This window comes from Phocoena sinus, chromosome 4, assembly GCF_008692025.1.
Source record: "Phocoena sinus isolate mPhoSin1 chromosome 4, mPhoSin1.pri, whole genome shotgun sequence".
Lineage (NCBI taxonomy): Eukaryota > Metazoa > Chordata > Mammalia > Artiodactyla > Phocoenidae > Phocoena > Phocoena sinus.
The window spans coordinates 59706639-59712328 of record NC_045766.1 but is presented as its reverse complement, the minus strand read 5'-3'; the positions used below and the strand labels follow the sequence as shown (position 1 = coordinate 59712328).

The 5690-nt window shown below is 39.1% G+C and overlaps 1 non-coding gene across 1 annotated transcript; it reads right to left on the bottom strand.

Moving 5' to 3' along the window:
• Positions 1–4920: 4920 nt before the first annotated feature.
• LOC116753751 lies at positions 4921–5024 on the bottom strand. Its single transcript, XR_004349853.1, has one exon. It is a non-coding gene; the product is annotated as a U6 spliceosomal RNA (small nuclear RNA).
• Between the last annotated feature and the right edge of the window lie 666 nt (positions 5025–5690).

Below are 5690 nucleotides of genomic sequence, written 5' to 3'. Positions count from 1 at the left end.
CTGTTTTGTGAGAGAAGGAGAAGGAGGCTGAGGTCCCTCGACAATCAGTGGTGGTGTAAAAATTCCAGCGGCCCAAAGAATGGCCCTCCCTATTCTTGAGGAACTTGAGAAGAAAGAAAGAAAAGTGAAATGTTGGTCCCTGGGCTACTACTTTGTCAGGAAGCCTCTTCTGAGGTGTAGCCACTTCTTTCAAGGATGTCCTGGGGCAGGAGGAAGGTCAGGGATGGGCTTTACTCAACATTCAGGTTTAGTTAAATATGTGGGAAGGAGGGGTCCAGATCTTTCTAAAAGGATACCTGAACAGCACTACAGATCCTAACCTGGTCATGGTGAGTTTTCTTCACCAACATAAAAGGGATTTGGACAAACAATATTACTAAAAATTTTTCACAGTGGAACTTAACATAAAAGTGAGCACTTGGCTGGGCCTTGTCTTAAACATTCGCACGAATGCAGTGGCTTCCAAACACTCAGCTGAACCAAATCTGTGACACAGGACTGTGGTTCTTCTCCCCTCTTAAGGAGATGGTGCTCCATTATGCTCCTTCACGTGTATTTTTTGAAGAAGTTTTGAACAACCTCTTTACTTGGCTTGGGGTACTGCCTGATCCCCCTTCTCTCTTCAGTGAGTGACACTTCTGTCAGCTGACACAGTTTTGTAATGAGCTGGGGTGGTGAGATTACTGCAATGAAATTATGGGGATGCAGCAACGGTTTCCACTGGAAATAACCCTGCCTGCCTGTTCACGTGTCCTCTGGTACCTACTACGTGATCCCAAAAGCTGAGGCTGGGGAATGCTCAGTGGTGTGAAGAGAGCTGCTTACCTGCAACAATTGCAAAGCTAAAGCCGTGAAAATAATGTGGGGGTTCAGTGCAATGTAGCTTACTTTGCTTTGAGAATTAAACGCTAGAAAGGTGGGTTATCACTTGTAGTGTTATTTCTTTTAATTTTTTCTATTAGATTTTCTATTTTCAAATTGTGGAGGGAGGGTTAGGCAGATAAATCCCTCTTCCCACATTGATGAATTTTCTTCTGCCTCTCAGGCACAGAGCCAGCAATGATGTGGCCAGAGGTAGAAATAATCATCCTCCATCCCACCACCCAAGTGGAGATGTATGCTGAGGCTGTGTGCAGCAGGGATGGAGAGAGCTTCAAATTCAATTCACTGTGGTACCATTTGAAAAGTTGATGAGAGAGAGGGAAAGAGAACATTGTACGCATAAATAGTGGAGTTAGCCCTGGGAGTCAGACCACAGTCTTGCCTTCTCCTGCTTTATTTATTTATTTATTTTCAAATCTTAGAGTTTTCTATTTCCTTATATTAATTTTTACTGGGGTATAGCTGCTTTACAATATTGTGTTAGTTTCTGCTGTGCAGCAAAATGAATCAGCCATACATATACATAGATCCCACTGATACTGTGTATAAAATAGATAACTAATGAGAACATACTGTATAGCACAGGGAACTCCTGCTTTAGGTGCTCCCTTTCACAGTGAAGTGAATGAGCACAATGGAACACATTAGAGAGAGAGGCAGAGCTACGGAATTAAACACTCATGCTCTTTGAATCATTAATAGACATTCCATGGGTTGCTCAGCCTTCTAGGAAGTAACTGGAAATACCAAATGAGAGTCTGGTTGGATGGCATTGAAGCCTTTTTGAAAATTTGATAAAAATCTGTAGAAACAACTGAGATAACCTTGTAAAACCAGTTGGAAATACATATGTACAGGAAACACGAATGTCCTTCATATATATTTTTGGAATGAGTAAATCGATCTGAGTTCCTGTTTAACGTTATTTAAAAAGGCCAAAACCTGGGGCAAGAATAAATTCTCCTTTATTTTATTCAACAGATGCTTGTATAATTGGGGGGGGAAAATGTCAAATGTATAAGTCAAATTACTTTGAGTTCCTCAAGTGTTACGAGTGAGTGGAATAAATACAGAAGAGTTTAAGCTGAATATGTCACTGTGCTGATGTGATAACCATAAAGGTGGGAGGGGTGAGACCAGTATCAAAAAAGTGGTGTTCCCCATCTCCACCTCAGAATCATGGGTGCCCTGGAATGTGAACAAGCATCAAGTATTGTCTGCATAGTGAATAGTAAAAGAATGAGTACCATTTGGGGGGTTACGTTTTAGTATTAAAAAGTATTTGCATTTTGGAAACACTGGAAATCACAGGTACTTTTTCAAACACCTGCTTTCTTGATTATAATCATTAGGGTCAGTGGGCCACCTGAAATAAACCACAATGGGTACCTTCTACAGATCGCCAATTTAAAAGTGTCCCCCTAGTTATTGGTGACATGACTCCCAAATATATTTTATCAAAACATCCTTTGCGTTGACCTTACAACAAATATGCTTCACACCGTGAACATTTGTATTGCATATTAAATTTTTTTCAACTTAATTAGTAATTGAGATAAATAATCAAAATACAAGTTCTAATTCTGGAAGATGACAGAGATTTGTTAACTCTTTTAAAAAAGGTTCTATAGTTTCACAAAAACTTATTGACTTGTTGAGATTTGACATTAATCTATGGTTTCATCCATGGATGCTCTTTTGAACAGCACATTTCTTTCTTGAAAGTTATCCATATATGGCATCCTATGATGTGTCAATATATTATATTATATTATATCATATTGTTTCTACTAAATCTTCCATAAAGAAAAAGAGTAGGGTAAAGAGAGTTACATGGTTGTTTTTGAATTCTGGCCTTATCTGCAAATAGTTTCCTTTGGCTCTTGGAATCATGTGCTCTTTCTAATCTGTGTGCCCTTCCTCTTGTATTTCCCACCCAGGACATTTTTTTCTCTTTCCCTCACATTTTGATATCATTTTTTCTTTTTTTTTTTAACATTTTTATTGGAGTATAATTGCTTTACAATGGCATGTTAGTTTCTGCTTTATAACAAAGTGAATCAGCTATACATATATCCCCATATCTCCTACCTCTTGCGTCTCCCTCCCCTCTAGGTGGTCACAAAGAACCGAGCTGATCTCCCTGTGCCATGAGGCTGTTTCCCACTAGCTATCTGTTTTACATTTGGTAGTGTATATATGTCCATACCACTCTCTCACTTCGTTCCAGCTTACACTTGCCACTCCCCGTGTCCTCAAGTCCATTCTCTACGTCTGTGTCTTTATTCCTGTCCTACCCCTAGGTTCTTCAGAACCTTTTTTTTTTTTTAGATTCCATATATATGTGTTAGCATACGGTATTTGTTTTTCTCTTTCTGACTTACTTCACTCTGTATGACAGACCCTAGGTCCATCCACCTCACTACAAATAACTCAATTTCATTTCTTTTTATGGTTGAGTAATATTCCATTGTATATATGTGCCACATCTTCTTTATCCATTCATCTGTCGATGGACACTTAGGTTGCTTCCATGTCCTGGCTATTGTAAATAGAGCTGCAATGAACATTGTGGTACATGACTCTTTTTGAATTATGGTTTTCTCAGGGTATATGCCCAGTAGTGGGATTGCTGGGTCGTATGATAGTTTTATTTTTAGTTTTTTTTTTTTTTTTTTTTTGTGGTATGCAGGCCTCTCACTGTTTTGGCCTCTCCCATTGCGGAGCGCGGTCTCCGGACGTGCAGGCTCAGCGGCCATGGCTCACTGGCCCAGCTGCTCTGCGGCATGTGGAATCCTCCCGGACCAGGGCACGAACCCACGTCCCCTGCATCGGCAGGCAGACTCTCAACCACTGTGCCACCAGGGAAGCCCTATTTTTAGTTTTTTAAGGAACATCCATACTGTTCTCTAGAGTGGCTGTATCAAGTTTACATTCCCACCAACAGTGCAAGAGAGTTCCCTTTTCTCCACACTGTCTCTGGAATTTATTGTTTGTAGATTTTATGATGATGGCCATTCTGACTGGTGTGAGCTGATACCTATTGTAGTTTTGATTTGCATTTCTCCAATGATTAGTGACGTTGAGCATCTTTTCATGTGTTTGTTGGCAATCTGTATATCTTCTTTGGAGAAATGTGTATTTAGGTCTTCTGCCCATTTTTGGATTGGGTTGTTTGTTTTTTTGATATTGAGCTGCATGAGCTGCTTGTAAACTTTGGAGATTAATCCTTTGTCAGTTGCTTCATTTGCAAATATTTTCTCCCATTCTGAGGTTTGTCTTTTTGTCTTGTTTATGGTTTCCTTTGCTGTGCAAAAGCTTTGAAGTTTCATTAGGTCCTATTTGTTTATTTTTGTTTATTTCCATTTCTCTAGGAGGTGGGTCAAAAAGGATCTTGCTGTGATTTATGTCATAGAGTGTTCTGCCTATGTTTGCCTCTAAGAGTTTTATAGTATCTGGCCTTACATTTAGGTCTTTAATCCATTTTGAGTTTATTTTTGTGTATGCTGTTAGGGAGTGTTCTAATTTCATTCTTTTACATGTACCTGTCCAGTTTTCCCAGCACCACTTATTGAAGAAGCTGTCTTTTCTCCACTGTATATTCTTGCCTCCTTTATCAAAAATAAGGTGACCATATGTGAATGGGTTTATCTCTGGGCTTTCTATCCTGTTCCATTGATCTATATTTCTGTTTTTGTGCCAGTATCATATTGTCTTGATGACTGTAGCTTTGTAATATAGTCTGAAGTCCGGGAGCCTGATTCCTCCGTTTTTCTTTCTCAAGATTGCTTTGGCTATTCGGGGTCTTTTCTGTTTCCATACAAATTGTGAAAAATTTTGTTCTAGTTCTGTGAAAAACGCCATTGGTAGTTTGATAGGGATTGCTTTGAATCTATAGATTGCTTTGGGTAGTGTAGTCATTTTCACAATGTTGATTCTTCCAATCCAAGAACATGGTATATCTCTCCATCTGTTTGTATCATCTTTAATTGCTTTCATCAGTGTCTTATAGTTTTCTGCATGCAGGTCTTTTTTCTCAAAAATACGGAACACTTCACGAATTTGTGTGTCATCCTTGTGCAGGGGCCATGCTGATCTCTGTATCGTTCCAATTTTAGCATATGTGCTGCTGAAGTGACCACTCATCTCTTCTTTAAAACAAGCTCAAGGCTCACTAAACCCATTGGCTTTCCCTGATTAATCTTAGGAGGGAGGCCATTATCACTCCCAGTTTAACTCCGATTCCTGTGAACATGCTCATGTAAATGTTTTCTTTTAGTTTCAGGTGTGTTGGTTTTATCTTCCAGGAGAGTAGAACCAAAACAGTGAAGCATGGAGTGAATAATAGAGATACACTTAAACCCAAAGTATGTGGACATTATTCCTGACAACCATGAAGGCAGGGATCTTTGTTTTATTCACCGATGATCCAGAGTTCATGGAACATAGTAGGTGCTCACTAAATATTGGTTGAATAAATGAATGGTTGTCATCAATTGTAATTGTTTTCAGAACTAATCCTCCAGCAGAACTTCTTTGGGACTGTAAGAATCATGTGTAACCTCCTGACCCTTCACTTCTCCATTTGTGAAATAGTGATTATGATCAAGTAAGCAGAAATTATTTGTTCTTTGTTCAAAACTTTAATGATAAAATCCTCCAAACTAGTGTTCTATGTGCAGAATTCCCCATTCTAAAATCAAAATGCTTCTGGGACAAAGAGTAGCTACTTTAGTTTTAGACCAGCCTTAAAATGACCAGCAGCCACCAACACTGCTATCCATCTTCAGTCACAGTTTTGAAATGAA